The 18,255-nt window shown below is 38.4% G+C and overlaps 1 pseudogene; it reads right to left on the reverse strand.

Moving 5' to 3' along the window:
* Positions 1–15,921: 15,921 nt before the first annotated feature.
* LOC113598339 (uncharacterized) lies at positions 15,922–16,037 on the reverse strand (annotated as a pseudogene).
* Between the last annotated feature and the right edge of the window lie 2,218 nt (positions 16,038–18,255).

The following is an 18,255-nucleotide window of genomic DNA, read 5'->3' on the forward strand; positions in this document are numbered from 1 at the left end:
CATTAATCTGAATTCATTGGACCTTTGTGAGGGTTTATTTCTGTAAAAATAACAGTGTCTTCGGGTTTGGTCTAAAATACAAAGAAAATGCAATCTCTGCATCTGTCTCGATGCCATGTAGAAGCGAAATGCAAAACTCTTTAAGTACTTAGCAGTGACTTTAACTACCATCCCTGTATTCTTTCCCTTGGCAGAAGCAAAAAATTGTTATATGAGCTCTATCATCCTCTAGCTACATATTTCCTTCATAACTAAAAACCATTAGCTTGTTATATAGCCTAATAATAACCTGTATTACACACTGCTGTTGTAACAGATGACATTATGTAAATGCAGATTTTTTGTCTTTAGTTTCCATTGTTACAACGAGTGACATAAAATCGAGATAACCGAGTTAGTGTTTATTGTTAGAAAAGACAGAAGGAAGTCCAGTAAGAATCTTGGCACATAATTATTTTGCAAATTTTGTGTGCATAGTGGAGGTTCACACTCTCTGCTTATCTATCCCCAAGTCCTAGGCCATTTCCAGAAAAATCTGAGAAGTAGGGATCATGTGCTTGGGAAGATGGTCCGAACCTTCGCTGCATGCTTTTTTCACCTGCTCCAATGCTTTATCGATCTAAAATGTGATTAAACAGTAAATAAACTTTCCCATTAAAATAAAACAACTGCACTCTAAAAGCAAAGATCATCTTTTGAGTACCACACTGTAAATAATATCTTGCTAGGAATTGTCCCACTTAACCAGTGTGCTACCAAGTCTCAGGTCTCTTGAATGTGCTGACACTGCTCAGGAAATTTTGGTTTGATTCCCAGCATTGGCAGACAAATTGGGGATCATAAACCCTTGTATACAGCAATGGTTTTCTAGATCAATGGGAGACACTCAAGACAAGGAACAGAGTAACAGGAGAGAGGGTGGATTCACCTCTCTGTAATCCACAAACATTTCTGATGCCCTTACAAGGATTTTGAGTGCATTTCTGCCAGTATCAGCAATGGTGAAGTTCACCTTCACTAAAATCTAATTCCAGCACTAACTGGCAGGCCAGCACTAGTGAAAATAACATTCCGGTTTCCTCCATGACCTCAGTCCCGACATGATAACGGGAGCCCTCAACAACTCATTTCTAGCTTGGAATTCTTGATGGTTTATTTAGTTTGACTGACTGTCGGAGATTGCCATTATGAATACAGTTGCTAGGGAAGGCCTGCCGTAGTGCTGTTTGGCTTTTAAAGGGGTCAGGATTTTGCAACAGCTCAAATAACACTTATGGCTTAATGTCTGCAAACAATGCAGCATTTAACATTTACTATGCATGAAGAGGATCATAGTTCATCATTTATTATTCAAAAATTATGTAAAATATTTTTATGATAGAATACGAAGACTGTGTTCAAAATATTCACGGGTATAAACAACACATAATACAATTTCCTTAAAACATCGATATGTAATCAAAAAGGTATTTTGAGTTCTGTGACTTGGAGCCCAATTTTAAATATTTCAAAATTCAGACTTTTAATCATATATCTTTCAAGCAGATTAGGTTGAACTGTGGTACTCCTCAACGAAGTGAACATTCATTTCTGTCTCCAAAGAAACTCCAATTGGTAATGGTGGTTGGTTTTGTTAGAGCTGAAACGTGTACATTTCTCACTTTGAAAATTGATTTCCTGCCCCATCTTCTCATCGTATGTATTTTAACAACATGTTTGGTGTCTTATGAAAGAAGGTAATTGTGAATATGGGTTCTTAGAGCCTGGAAGGAAGAGAAGCCATAGTGGTCCAAAGAGATTGTATGAGTAGTGTGGCCAATGGGACTTGTGGTCCTTATTTGTCGTTAGAGTCTTAAAACTCCTCCCACACAGGAGGGTAGAGTTGAAAAAACATAAAAGCCAAATGACTTGGGCGGGAATGAGAATTGGTCCAGTAAAAATTGTCTATTAACCTGATATATAAATGATACAAATGTCTAGCTACTGACTGTGTAGTTCTGTTAGAAGAGTGTAGTCTGTTTTGTTAGAAGAGTGACCCCGATGAGTTTAAATGCTGCACATTTAAGAGGGAGCCTACACACAGCCATCGAGAGTCTTGAATCCCTTTGTAGACTTGATCCGTTTGTTTTGGAAATGAATCCTTTCCAAATTTTATTTTAATTATGTGGGACACTAGATAGTACATCCGAGCAAAGCGATAAATTCTTCATAATATTGAACCTCATTATAACTCACATTAAGTCTTTCTAAGAAGATGTGACAATTTAGCTTCATCGGAGAATTTTAAAGATCGTGAGTTAATGAAGTAAGCCTCTTCCCTCTTTTACCTGCCTTTCCTCCTCTCTAGCTGTTGTCTTTGTTTTGAAGACACTCTTTACATTAGTGTCGTCATCTTCAGTTTGAATTGTTCTTATTTTCGCTTCTCCTGGCGCTGTACATTTTTAAACACTCATGTGCTTAATAAATATGTAGTAAGTACCAATTACATACAAGCATGATGCTAGGTGCTAAAAAAAGTTCGCTTAATTAAAATTTTTACTTGCCCAAAATAACACAGTCGGCTAGAGGTAGATCCAACACTGGAAATCAGATCTTTGCACTCGATCAGTCCCTAAGATACTTGGCAATTTTATTTTATGAACATGATTCAAACTTCTGCTTAAGTAGAATATTTCATGTTTTGACTTTGGAGTTTTGTTGCTCCCAAATTACATTTATAAGGTTTGAATTATTGGCTGCCACTGGCTTTAATTAAACTCATTATGGCCCCACATGTCTGGCACTTGTTAGGGAGGAAAAAAAAATAAGTTTAAAAATGAGCCAAGTGACTGGATACAAGCACTCTCAGCAAATAGCCACAATAAGCCATGCTGGGCCACAACTCAGCTAGCAATCTGTTGCTTGACCCTCACCAATGTTTTTTATGCTAAAAAAAATGTGTGTTCATCTTCCTTATTCTTCAATATAGCCTGTACTCTGCTCAGGTGAATGGCTTCAGTGACTCGGTTTGAATGGAGATGCAGGCAAAATCATTTTCTTATTATTTCTTTTATGAAGCATGGGCTCTCGACGAAGATAAGCAGCAGAGAAACAGTACTAGCTAATCAGGTCCTTCTTAGTCCACGTCACCAGAATATCTAAACGTTCAGTAGACAAAGGAAAATATCAGCCCTACAGGCTCTCTGATGGCAGTACGTGCACACTGCTCGCGTCATCCAGAAGGCTGGCTGAATGTCTTGGATTAATTGGGTGTTCCTTATTGTGTAGATAATGCTATTGGGACAATTAAAAAAAAAAAAAAGAATTCCCGTGTCCAAACTCTTTCATGATCTGAGTTGCAGAGCGGTTTTAATTTTTTCACTCTGGAATGCATTGATGTATTTATTCATTTAATATTCCAGCTTAAGTCCCACGAATGGTAGAACAGAGGCCTAGAAAGGCAAAAAGATTTAGGCAAGATCCCCGGGACCAGGAGATGACAGAATGTGATCTGAACTCAGGTGACTTGTAGTAAAAGGCTCTTTTCCCCACGTTGCACTAAGTCTGGGACTACTGTCAGCATCAGAATACGTGTTTGCCCACTGTAACAGGGACTGTGCGCTCCAGGAGTCCCCAGCCCATCCCATTTGCCAAGGGGGGCCAGGGGGCGGGGGAGGCAATATCCAGTTGTATATCGCTTTGTAGATTTTAAAGTTTGTTTACTCAAAGAAGTCTCCCTCTCATTTATTTTTGCATGCATTTATTCAACAACTAGTTACTGAGCCTTTTTCTACCAGTGTCCCATGTTCCTACCCCCATTAGATATCTAGCCCTGCTCCTTGTCTTTCTTTCCATGTCATGCATCCAATCTGAGCTCTATAAATCTAATTCTATGAGCTCTAGGTGATTTCTCAATCCTTTGTATATCTTTCATCTTCTCAAAGGCCTAAATGAGAAAATAAGAAAAGTGATGAGATCAGGGAATGATGCAGAAATAAATTTACAGGCTACGATATTTAACGATTATTAGTTTCTATGAGTTTCCTGGCTATAAATCCTTATTATCCCCTCCTCCCTCTTCCCAAATCGAAAGGATTATGTGTTTATTTTATGGACTCAGAGGGTAAATGAAGGAGTAGAAGTTTGTGTTAAGTTCTTTAGTGGCCAGGAGGAAAAGAAATAGTGGTCTGGAGTATTAGCAATGGAGAGTCAGTAATTCTTACAGGAAACAAGTAAAGCTGTATGTGTGTGTGTGTGTGTGTGTGTGTGTGTGCGCGCGCGTGCGTGTAGGGGAGGAGTGAAGGGATGAGATGAAAGGTAGAAAAGCTACAATAATGGTGACTGAAAAAGACAATGGCAATGGAAGTGCCAAGTAGTCTCTTGATCAAAGGCTGACTACCCCAGTCTACTGAGAATCCCACCGTAGCTTGCAACTTTGAGAAATTCTGTATCAGTGCCTGGGGCAGGCATATATTGCCAAAGTCCCAACTTGGAATTTTGAATGTATTTTCCCATAGAATATTATTGAAAGTTGTTAAATTCTTCAGTGCTATTTATATAATATACCAGGTAAATGATAGATTACATAAGAATTGTTTCCTTGGACATGTGCTTTGACTTCTTAAAAGCAGATTAACAAATTGGCTTTTGGAACACAAACCGTTCCTAAAGAGGAGCGGACCTACATTAGATTACAGTGTCATTTCTAATTGTAGCGTGTTGACATCTTGAGTCTAGTCACTATTCAATTAAACACAAACATCATGGTATAAAAGATCAACAGGGATTTAATCATTAAGGAAAAGTTGATATTTAACATGATACAGGCTTTGAAAAAAGTGGACTTTGTTTCTTTAGTACAAAAGAGGGTAAACAGAAAAGACACACTCATTAAATGCTTACGGCTATCAGGCTATACGCTAAATGCTTTGTATTATCTCAATTAATTTTCACAGCAATCAAATGAAGTGGTCATTAGTATTCTCATTCCCAGATGAGAGAACTGAGTCTCAGAGAGGTTAACATTTGCAAAGGTTGAAGTGAGAAATTTTTCCTAACTTATGTTTATTTGTTTACTTGTCACTATATAGAGTGGAATGATTTAACAGACTGCTTATTGTTATAGCTCCTTCCTTTCTTGGTTCTTCCAGTGACCAAATAAACCACAAAAGAATCTAATTAGACTTTTCAATTTGCCTAGTTTAATGGCAACAGTGAATTAGATCATTATTAAATCAACTCAGTTCTCTCATTAATTATAGCCAAATATATGGAACAAATTTTTTTAAAATTCTTTAATATTTATTTATTTTGGGGAGAGAGAGACAGAGCATGAGCTGGGAAGGGAGGCAGAGAGAGGGGGAGACACAGAATCCAAAGCAGGCTTCAGGCTCTGAGCTGTCAGCACAGAGCCCAGCGCGGGGCTCGAACTCACGAATGGTGAGATCATGACCTGAGCCGAAGTTGGACCCTTAACTGACTAAGCCGCCAGTTGCCCTAGAACAAAGTTATTAAGAAATGTTTATATGAGCATAGTTTAGTGCAGCCAAAGTTCAGAAGGAAAGTGAAAACTAAAATAATCCAGAGTTTTCACACTTTGTTTCTTTTTTTAAATTTTGTAATTTATTTTTTATTTTTATAATTTACATCCAAGTCAGTTAGCATATGTTGCAACAATGATTTCAGGAGTTGATTCCTTAAGCCCCTTATCCATTTAGCCCAACCCCCCTTCCACAACCCCTCCAGGAACTCTGTTTGTTCTCTATATTTAAGAATCTCTTATGTTTTGTCCCCTCCCTGTTTTTATATTATTTTTGCTTCCCTTCCCTCAGGTTCATCTGTTTTGTATCTTAAAGTCCTCATATGAGTGAAGTCACATGATATTTGTCTTTCTCTGACTAATTTCACTTAGCACAATACCCTCCAGTTCCACCCACATAGTTGAAAATGGCAAGATTTCATTCTTTTTGATGGCTGAGTAATACTCCATTGTATGTATATACCACATCTTCCTTATCCATTCATCCACCGATGGACGTTTGGGCTCTTTCCATACTTTGGCTATTGTTGATAGTGCTTTTGTAATCATTGGGGTGCATGTGCCCCTTCGACTCAGCACGCCTGTATCCCTTGGATAAATACCTAGTAGTGCAATTGCGAGGTCGTAGGGTAGTTCTATTTTTAATTTTTTGAGGAACCTCCATACTGTTTTTCCAGAGTGGCTGCACCAGTTTGCAATCCCACCAGCAGTGCAAAAGAGATCCTCTTTCTCCGCATCCTCGCCAACATCTGTTGTTGCCTGAGTTGTTAATGTTAGCCATTCTGACAGGTGTGAGGTGGTATCTCATTGTGGTTTTGATTTGTATTTCCCTGATGATGAGTGCTGTTGAGCATCTTTTCATGTGTTGGTTGGCCACCTGAATGTCTTCTTTGGAGAAGTGTCTATTCATGTCTTTGGTCCATTGCTTCACTGGATTACTTGGTTTTTTTTTTGTTTTGTTTTGTTTTGTTTTTTTGGTGTTGAGTTTGATAAGTTCTCTATAGGTTTTGGATACTAACCCTGTATCTGATATGTCATTTACAAATATCTTCTCCCATTCCGTCGGCTGCCTTTTAGTTTTGCTGATTGCTCCCTTCACCGTGCAGAAGCTTTTTATTTTGCTGAGGTCCCAACAGTTCACTCTTGCTTTGGTTTCCCTTGCCAAATGCCAGAGCTGCCACTGTTGTCTGAACTATTATAATCCGTGTGGTTGTAATAAGATACTATTAATGTTAACATGTTTTTTTGAGAGGCAGAGACAGAGCATGAGTGGGGGAGGGGCAGAGGGCGAGGGAGACACAGAATCCGAAGCAGGCTCCAGGCTCCGGGCTGTCAGCACAGAGCCCCACGCGGGGCTAGAACCCATGAACTGTGAGATCATGACCTGAGCCAAAATCAGACGCTTAACTGACTGAGCCACCCAAGTACCCAGGTGCTATTGACGTTAAATTTCAATTGAATTGGAGCACTTGGGTGGCTCATTCGGTTGAGCGTCTGACTTCAGCTCAGGTTATGATCTCACGGCTTCGTGAGTTGAAGCCCCGCCTTTTGCTCTCTGCTGTTAGCACAGAGCCCACCTCAGATCCTCTGTCCCCCGTCTCTCTCTGCCCCTCCCCCTCTCATGATCTCTCTCTGAAAAAAATAAATAAATTGAATTTTATTTTTATAAAATCTATATCACTGATCTTGGGTGGTTCGATGTACAGTGTTTCAACACTTACTTTGAGCACTGGTACTCAATGGTATAGATAAGACCTTTATTCAGCTTTTAAACGGCATTCCTATGCTTACCCCAGTTGCCATTTTAATAATACAGACAAAATTCGATACCAGGAATGAGAGGTTACTAGGGAAGTTATTTTATTGACCATACAATACATTTCAAATATTCTTAAATTCATATCCTGTTGTAAACTCTCAGTAACTATAGCAAAAGTGATTTAGTTCAGTGCTTCCTCAAGAGAAAAAGAAGAAAGAGAAGTTAAAGGACATATCGGGCTAGAAAGTTTAATAACGATGACCTCTTTGGAAACTTTCAACAGGCCTCACTGGGCCACCAAAATACGCAAAGGTACAAGTAAGAAACACGAGTGAGGCCTAGCTAACGTGCACCATCAGATCTCCTGCATGAGCAACGATGGATTACTGTGTTTCTGGTTTTTTACAAGGCCTTCTGTTCCAAACCCTGTAATCCCACACAGCTTTTTCCCAGCTCTTGCCACTTCCTTTTTCATGACATATTTTATTTTTGACCCTTTTCCCCGCACTGTCCTCTCCAATACCCTTTTCCTTTCCCCCACTTAATAGTTTAGAAAGTCTCTTGATTTCAAGATGAAGGTCAGAAAAAATGATGATTTCAGCTCAAGAATTTTATTTATTTTCTAGGTAGGAGCCAAAAGCACCATCTAAAATCAAGCAACTGGAAATGCAATCTTAGATGCATCATTAGAACAAATATAGCTTCTATCATTTTATGGATGAATCAGATTTCCCCTTCTCACTAATCTAATCAAAGGCATCTTTTTTTGTTGTTGCTGTTCTCCCACACATTTCTCATCCAGTGTGAAAATGAGTCAACTGGCGGATGCGTTTAGTGTGCTTTCATGAAGAAAGTGTTCTTGTCTAAGAGAAGAACTCAGGAACAAGAAAACTAATGTTTATTCACTCATCATATTTAATATGTTAAGCCCAGTAGCTTTTCTGATATGTGACAATTTTCTTCTCATTTGACAGCCTTCTCATTTGCAAAAGACTGTGCATTTTGTATTCATTCAGCAACATGTGCATTGTTCATATTTTTCCGCAGGAGAATTCTAATGTTTATGTGCTGCTTTGCATCATGTCTGTGTCTAAAAGTTTTCAGCTGAATTTAGGAATATGTCACGTTGCAAATCTTAGGAAGCCTACAAAAGAGATGGGTTGTTTTTTTCTCTTTCTACCATATTTTCTTTGTCAAATGACTTTGATTTAGTGTTGACCAGAGGCTTCTTGTATTAGTTTATCCTTTCTGTCTGTACTAGCCCCTTTTTGGGATCAAGAGTATAGGATGGGCCAACGTATTGTGTCATTTCTGAAAATAGTGACTTATTGGTATATCTGACAATCATGTTGCAAGGTTTGAAACAGAAGTCAAATCAATTGAAACTAAACTGATTTCTCCAGATGTCACCTCTCAATATATGGAACCCTTGTTATTTTATTAGAAAACATTAATACAAACATATAAGAAGAGGTAAACCATCTACTAGTGACCTATATAACACCTATATTAATGGCCAGATTAAATCATTTTTAACATGTATATATTATTGTTCTCAGATATAATTTTTTCAAATTGCTTGCTTTTATTTTTATTTAAAAAGTTCAAAGAGTGAGTCATATGTAGAACTGTTGAATCGCTATATTGTACACTTGAAACTAATATAATACTGTATATTAATTGTACTTCAATAAAAATAAGTAAAAGACTTCACAGTTTATAACCGACAAAAAAATGCTCAGGGGAAATATTTTTGAAATCCTGTAATACATTCTTTTTACAATTGGAATTCATGGATCCTAGGATTTTTTTCATTGTTATGACTGACTAAACTTGCAGTCCTCAAAAATTTAAGCAAATCGGGGGCACCTGGGTGGCTCAGTCAGTTTAGTGCCCAACTCTTGATTTTGGCTCAGGTCATAATCCCACAGTTCCTGAGATCGAGCCCTGTGTGGGACTGTGTGCTGGTTAGTGCAGAGCCTGCTTGGGATTCTCTTTCTCCGTCTCTATCTGCCCTGCCCCTCTCCCGCTCATGCACCCATGAGCACACGTGCTCTTTCTCTCTCCCTCTCCCTTTCTCAAAATAAATAAACTTAAAAAAATATTTTAAAAGTTTTAAGTAAACCCTTTCATCTTAATTTTGGCACATCCTTCATATTTTAAAGATTGCCATCCATTGTTGTGGGGTAGAGTGATATTTACAAAGGAGTGCCATCTTTTTTTACCCATTATCATTCATACAACTTAGTCGTCAGTAGAAGCAGATGCAAATTTCTTCTTTTTTTTTCAATGTATGTGCTTAGTTTTATTCGATGGTGGTTTATTCAGTTTGCCTTTCAATAAGTGTATCTAATAAAAATTATCTTTAGCCTTTTTGTCCCACCGCTGGCCACATATTCATGTCAACATTTGAAACTAACATTAAGTCAAAAGAGTGAGGAAGAAGGGAACCGACATTTATTGAGCATGTCATCCATGCTGGGTCCTTTCCACACGTCTCATTTAATCTTCACATGCTGTGCTGTGGGTATTATTTCCTGAGTCTGGGAAATGAGGCACAGAGAGGCTAAGAAACTGACCCAAGACACCCCAACTAACATTTTCAGAGACAACTTTGCCCATTTCGTTTTTCTAAGTGTGTCCTGCTATAACGCACTGTATTCATTTCCAAATGGTTTTTCCCTTCCAAATAATAAAGCTTTATGGTTTAAGTATAAAATTCCCTGTTTTCTTTGAAATTTTTAGCGTTTAATGTTTATTTATTTTTGAGACAGAGAGAGACAGAGCATGGACAGGGGAGGGCCAGAGAGAGAGGGAGACACAGAATCCGAAGCAGGCTCCAGGCTCTGAGCTGTCCGCACAGAGCCCGACGCGGGGCTCAAACTCACAGACCGCGAGATCGTGACCTGAGCCGAACTCGGACGCTTAACCGACTGAGCCACCCAGGCGCCCCTGAAATTTTTAGCATTTAATTCCCTCTCTCTCTGTCAAAGTTAGGCAGTCTGAGACTTTCCTATACTTACTTTATACTTAGACTTGCATTTGGAATGTTGTGATAGTAATATTGTAAGCTGCCAAAAATATCATTGTTCTACATTTATTTCATGTTGCACTCGCTAGATGCTTATGATGTCACTTAAACGTATGGATTTTGGAATCATGGTGCTAGAAAGGATATTAGAAATCACCCTTAACCACCAAGTCTATGTTCACCATTGCAACTAGATTGATCCTTTTAATACTTGTTAGATTGTGTCACTCCTCCTCAAAAACCATCTCATCTCCCTCAGAGGTCAGTCCATAGCCATCACCTCAAAGGATCTTCAAAGCTCTTCTCTACCTGCTCTTGACCCCTGCTTTCTGATGACACTGACCTCCTTGCTCTTCTCTGAACAAGCCAGACATGTTCTCACCCCATGGTCTTTGCATCAACTGTTCTCTGGGCTTGGAACACTTGTTCCTCCAGATACTGGTATGGCTCACTTCCTTGTCTCTTTCAGCTCAAATGGGACCACCTGATTTACAACTGCATATCCTCATCCTCACTTGCCATGACTCTGACCTGCTTTTCTCTACTCCCTTGTACTCAATAAACCCAACACAGGGTTTGTTTGTTTGTTTGTTTGTTTGTTTCCCTATCTTCCCCTAGCAAATTACAAGCTCTGTGACAACTGAAATTTTTGTTTTTTTTCACTGAGTTCTCGCCAGCACCTGGGACAGTGCCTGACACATGGTTAGTAGTCAATAGATATTTGTTCAATGAATAAATAAATGGAAGTCCAACACCCACTGCTCGTAGAGGACACCACACTGGGTTCAGTGAAGGGTCATGGGAAAATAAGAAAAAAAGACATAGTCATATTCCAAGCTTGTTAGTAAGGGCAAAGACAAATATAAGTCTGAGTCAGTCACGTCTTGACAAGTGAACTTGTTTCTATTAAATAAGCCACTTGAGCAACACTCCGTGTTGTTCTAAAATAAAAGATGCTGTTATATAGATCTGACATATGCTGTTCCATGGGTGGGGAGGGGGTGACTGTGGTCACATGTATAAATCCCATACAATCCATACAAGTCTTTGTTACTTTTATCAGTTCATTTTTCTTTGATCTTATAACAGTGAAGGAAAAGTAAAATGTATAAGCATTCATGAAGTAAACTTGAACAGACCCTCTTTTACCTACCTTAGCATGGCTAAAAATTGAAACGTAACAAACCTCTTTCATTCAACCTTCTCCTGATCCCATCCCTTTCTAATGAGAAATGTAGTTTTGGTTCTATCGATCGAGTGTGGAGTAAGGTGGGGAGAAAAGATGTGGTTTTAATTAAAAATGAAATAACACTGTGATTTATATTCTTTGTCCCCATGTGAGATATGTCACTCCTTGACTCCTGAACTTTCTTTTGTAAATAATTTCACAGGAACAAATTCTATCCATGTGTTGCAAAGAAAGCCTAGGTGTATGTACGCTTCTTAATGTTATTAACTTCTTTTGCTGGAGAGTAGGATTGTAGCAAAGGGATGAGAACAGTTGTTAAAACATTTTTACTTTTATTTTCAACTGTGCAATTTAAAATTATTTTTAAAGGAATATAAACTCAATTTTTAGTGTATCAAAAGTTAATTTGGCAAAAACCCATATGTTCTGTTAAGGCATATTCTGCATATGTGACTAACAGTGATGGGGCCATTGAATTTGCTCAGTAAATATTTGTTTGATTGAGTAAATAAATGCATGAATGATTTTTTTTTTAGTTCCCAGACATGAAACAGGAAGAGAAGAAAATGAAACTGTTTCATGGAATTCTAAAAAAGACGTTAGCAGATGGAAAGAAAGAACATGGTCTACATAGTGTCCCACAGAACGGGGAAAACCTGGACTCTTTCCAGAGTCAGCCCAGGAATGCCAAAAGACCTGCAGGGCAAGAACAGGGCAGAGTTCAGGCTTGAAGCCAGGAGGCCTGAGGCAAAATCAGAGCCCCAACTGGGACAGTAGCCATAGGCAAGATCGTGGGCCTGCAGGTAAAGTTCCAAGGGCCAAAGCCAGGTTAAGGGCCAATCATCCAGTCCTGCATATAAAGATGGGCAGAATAAAAGGGAAAGTGTGACATGTCCAGACTCAAAGTCTCATTATGTTTAGTCATTTGAGAATTATTAGATGAGGTATCTTAGAAAATTTCTTTGTGATATTTATAGGGAATGTGCTAACCTTTAGGAGAATTATTTTCCAATTATTTTCCAGTGTGGACTGATACCATGACTATGTCTGCTTCAGTTAAAATCAATAACTATCAGCATTTGCCATGTAAACATTTGTGTCTTCCCTGTCTTCCATTGAGTTGATTTTACTTTTGTAAGCAACATTTCCTCATCAAAATCAGAATGTAGATGACATGGGAAAGCATGAAGAATCTGTTCCCCACCCCCCCACAGTAAGACTTTGTAACCCATGCTCAGACTCATAGTGCCCCAGGCAACTGTGGGGGTTCCAAAATGCTACTGAGGGCTTCTGTCTTCTTTCCCATAGTGTTGATGAAGAGTTTACCATTTGGGTGAATGTATACATACTCGGGTGATTAACAGAACGATGCTGGACAATTAACTGCAGAGAAGCTTGAAGATCCAGCCGCTGATGCCCTATTAAAATTGTGTTTCTTTGTGTGCAGATGAATGTGCCTTTGTGGATGGGGATGTGGTGAGATGAACCAGGAAAACCTTGAATTCAATAGTGTTTTGTGGCCAATTTTAGGGCAAAAAAAGCAAAAGAAAGGAATTGGGCAAAGATACAGAGTCCTAGAACAAAGAAAATACGAACCAAACTGGCATTATCTCTAGTGTTATCAAGTTACTATAGCAGATAAGCTTCGTGGGACAGGCAGGGGAATAGAGGGAAGTTCCTTGTGTTGCTCCATGCACACATTCTCTGTGGATCCCGTGTCATCCAGGCTATGTCCCAGGCAGGAAAGATGCTTAAGATGATTAAATAAAAGGGTTTCCCTGCTCGTGTGATACATAAAGCAGTCTTTTGGGAACCCAGCCAGGACTCCCCCCTAAAGCAAAGACGCACAACCCAAGAAGCAGCATTTTCGACTCCTGAGAATGTTTTCTACAAACAAGTTCCGTGCTTGTGTGCTCTAATTTCTCTGCGTAGGCATAACTGAGGCTCTTACAAATGCCCAGAAGCCAATGATGTTACACATAGCATAGAGCAGATGATAATATGCTTAGGTGGATTTGTAACTAATGGGACATTCAAACTCGAGGGGTGAGGATTAGTGTATTGATACTAACCTTTGGGAAGATCTTCAGTGGTACGCCAGGAAGCCCTTTTGGCAAGTTTTCAGATGACATAAAGCAAGGTGGGATAGCTAATACACTTCAGACCAAATCAGGAACCCCTTAAGTCAGAGCGTCTAAAATGACACATTTGAATTTGTAAGGTTACACGATGCCATATGTAGAAAATATGTGGATGTTAAAAGACCTCACACATACCCATACACAAATGAATTCAGTTGTCAAGGATATATACCTATCTGAGAATTTATGTTATACATATTTGAATAGGTGACTATTGAGGGGCATGCGTATGAGAATCCAGGAATAAAGTAAAGTTAATAAACTAAACTAAAACCAAAGAGTGGCATTATAGGGTTTAAGAAGAATAACATGCCAAGTGTTGAAGAGTATTAACATCACAACTTTTTGTATTTGAGGTCCAAAGAAAAAAGAAAAAGAGAAAAATAAGTGAATTTATTAGAAATTAATATGAAGTCCAAAATGTTGGTACACATATAGCTGAGAATCTATTCTTTAATGGCGATAGGATTAACGAAACATTGGGTTTTTAGTTGGCTGCAGTTTGGGTCATCACTGAGATGTGGCTGCCAAAGAAAAACGAACTCTGGCTGCTTTCAAGGGAACATAATGAACGAAGAAGATTATAGGATACCTCTACTCATAAAATCACACCATGGTGGTGATAATCAGTTCTGGTTGCCAAAGTTTAGACTTCGTTCTACATTCAGTGAAGAAAACCATGTCAGAAGAAGAAGCTTAATATAATCCATCAGGGTATGAAACTTAGTTCACAACTGAGATGTGCACAAAAATAAGTATGCTTTCATCATCTTCTGTTATAATTTCTGCCCTTTCCCCTCTGCTTTGCTGAGTTGGCGGGAAGAATTTCAGTCTAAGGACCCCAACACAAACTGTTATTCAGTTGTAGGGTCTTAGGAATTGCCCTTATGTCAATGCTGGAGGCTACACATTTTTCAGCTATTGTCATACAGGTAACTGATGAGATAGTCATTGTTCACAAGGGCCTTTTTCAACTTAACTATACTTGGCTGTTTTTCTGTTACCTTGAGGCAGGGAAGCCTGGGGTGAAGCTGATTCTGGCATTATCTTCTGACAGACCACTCAACTCCTCTGCTTGGCATCTGGTTGCCTCACAGGTTGTCTTAATGGGAAGTGGGGGTCCAGGTCTCTGCTTTTGGGAGCCATAAGTTCTCTCCCTCTGCTCTTCTCCCCCAGATCCTAGGAAATATTTTAGTAGGAGGGAAAATCTTTCTCCTTTCATGTTCTCCAAGACCTAACCTTTAAAGTGTTAGGCTTTTAAAAAACAAAGCCATAAAAATGTCTTTTACTTTGCCATTTCCTTTTCCCAAAGTCACATGAATACAGAGCTATCTCCTTCAATGAGAAAAGGGAAAGAAAAGAAACACAGCAGAATAAAACAAAAACAACAAAGAAAGATAACTTACCTTCTTTTTTAAAAAAAATCAAAAAAAACATATTTATATTTATTTTTGAGAGAGTGCCAGCGCACCCCTGAGCGGGGAGGGGGGAAGAGAGGAGGGAGAAGCAGAGAGAGGGGGAGACAGAGGATCTGAGCAGGCTCTGTGCTGACAGCAGGGAGCCCAATGGGGGCTCAAACTCATGAACTGTGAGATATGACCTGAGCCAAAGTCTGATGCTTAACCGACTGAGCCACGCGGGTGCCCCAATTATTTTCTAGCTATAAAGTAAAGAACTTTGTAGTGGCAAGAGTTATTCAATTATATAGGAGGCTGCCTTGGATATGCTGTTATCATCAGAAGATATGTTTCCACTGATTTACCTTTTAGCGATGTTGTAAAAGTGTTTTAAGCATTGGATGCGAGATTGGATGAGTCAAGGTTCCTGGCTTGTGTGAGAGTCTAGGGTAATGGTAATCCTACTTTTTACCTTATCAGATGTTAAATGGAAGGACATGGTGACCAGGAGATTACAAAGTATCTAATAAAAAAGGGAAAAATTTAAATTCGCAATGTTATAGGAAATGCAAAAGCCTTATTACATGGCACGTGATCAAAATATTGGGTAAAATTTTATTGTAGTTTTAAATAATGTCTCTTTGAGAAAATAAAACTATGTATTATCATAAATGCAAGTAAGCTTAAAGCATACCTACAAAAACCATAACCTATTTTTAGGACAAGAATCTTGACTCATCAAATATTCATGCTAGGTTATAAGCAAGAAAACGAAAGCCCTTTAAAATAAAAATAAACTCCACGTAACAGAAATATTTTGATATGTATAAAGTATATGGACATTTTTGCTTTCTCATTTTTAGCTCCCTCTCTTTAAAATAGTCACAAATATTTTCTTCTCCAAATTCTTTCACAGATATGTGTGTCGTCCTCGAACAGAGGCAATGCTAATCTTCTCTGCATCATTCCAATTTTTAATATACGTGCTGCCAAAATGAACACTCTCCAAATGCTTGCAAATAATATGTATGTACCTATGATTTAAAGTACTCCATTAAAAATAATATGAGAGAAATGTGAACAAAGACATAAGTACACAATTGATAGTGAATTAAAGTTTTGAGATGACTGGAAACCATAAGGTCAACCTGAATATCAATTTGATCTGATGTTTCTGCCCCACCCCTTCTGCAAGGAATCTAACTTACAGTGGCTCACTGCTTTCGGTAAAAATTTGGCAAATGACCTAATGTTCCATTTTTTTAATACAAGATTTTGATGTTGCTAATAGGAGCTGGAAGCTTCAAGTGAAGCAACCGAGGTGGTGATTGGGTATCTAGATATCATCTGCAATCCTTTCCAAACAGAGTATGTAATGGTAGCTGTGAGAACCTATGAATCTGAACGTCGCTTTACGTTTCCTGGGCAATAAACTAAGTATTACCCGCTTTGCTACCCAAAGATGTGAACCACTGCATTTTCTCCTCAGTCTTTGTGTGTAGCTTTACTTGCTGCGATTTCCTCTACCTACTTCTCATTAGAATGGCACTAGTCCTCAGAAATGGTAGTAAAATGGCCTTCTGAGGGGGAGTGCAGCACTCTTAACTTGGTCTTATTACTAAATTACTTTGAACTGAGCTGTGTAACCAATTTCTGTACATTGATTTTATATCTGCGACTTTGCTGAATTCACGTATCAGTTCTAGCAGCTTTTCGGTGGAGTCTTTTGGGTTTTCCATGTACAGTATCATATAATCTGTGAAAGGTGAAAGTTTGACTTCTTCCTGGCCAATTTGGATGCCCTTTATTTCATTTTGTTACCTGATTGCTGAGTCTAGGACTTCCAACACTATGTTAAACAACAGTGGTGAGGGTGGTCATCCCTGTCGTGTTCTTGATCTCAAGGGGAAAGCTCTCAGTGTTTCCCCATTGAGGATGATATCAGCTGTGGGCTTTTCACATATGGCTTTTATGATGGTAAGGTATGTTCCTCCTATCCCGACCTTCTTGAGGGTGAATTGAGCTGTGTAAAAAAAAAATGGAATTAATAAAGAAGATATTTGAAAGCATTGAAAAATGCACACACACACACAAATAAAAACTAATCACTTTTTTTTCATTTTCCCCTTTCAAAATTGTTTACAGATAATCCATATGCTTTGCTGTTTGATAGGTTTTTCTTTCAGTCTCTTGTATCAAGAGAGTTCTTGTGAGGAAGAAAGGCTTGGTGTTTGGGTGAGATGTGCTTCAAATAACTTTATTCTGATGACGAAGGGAATATGTATATCAAGTAAGCCAAAAGGAAGCAATACCTTTTAAATTCAAACTACTGTCTTAAATTCATTTATTCATTGAGTGAGAAAAGGAAAAGAAAAGAAATACAGGCAAAAATAAAACAAAAACAACAAGAAAAGACAGCTTTCATACATGCAATAAATATGTATTGAGCACCTACAATGTATCAGGCACTATTCTCTGTACTGGGGATAAGACAATGAACAAAAAACTACAATTTCTGCCCTCATGAAGCTTACATTCTAGTGGGACAAAACTGACAAAAAAAAAGAGTCAAACATATGGTATTTAGATACAATCATTTTAGCCGCTGGGCATAATTTCTCTTGATATTTGCCATTTTAGTTAGTATGCATAATTTCAGTATAGATCTGTACGTACAAACATTTTCCCTCTTGCCTGTCCTTACATAATCTTGCCACTCTATAAATGCTGTTCAAACTCCCAAACACATATTGAGCTCTGAGAGTGCTGGATTCTCTGATAGGTGTTATGGGAGTTATGTAAAAATAAAGGAAATACCTAAATGTTATCTGCCTTCAAAGAACTTTTAATCCATGGTTGTCAAGAAATAGCATTTATCCCAGTCAGAATATTCTGAAGTGTTGTGTACATTGGCAAGGATGGATTACAAAAACCTACCTTCTTAAAGAAGGTGCCATGGGACTTTATACTGAAGATGAGTCTTGAAACTCTAGAATGGAAGATTGGAGAAAAGAGATTTTATCAGGCCACAGGAAAGGAATGACCAAAGATATAAATGATTGTTTAACACTGGGGAGAAAGGAAAAATCTGACTTCCTGTAAGCAGAGGATAATTTATGATGCATCATTGAGTGTAAATCTGATTGAAGAGGAGAAATCATTGAAAGTTTTAACTCAAATTGAACATCAAGATTCAGAGTTTGACTCAGCATATTACCGA

The sequence above is a fragment of the Acinonyx jubatus genome, chromosome C1 (genome assembly GCF_027475565.1).
Source record: "Acinonyx jubatus isolate Ajub_Pintada_27869175 chromosome C1, VMU_Ajub_asm_v1.0, whole genome shotgun sequence".
NCBI lineage: Eukaryota > Metazoa > Chordata > Mammalia > Carnivora > Felidae > Acinonyx > Acinonyx jubatus.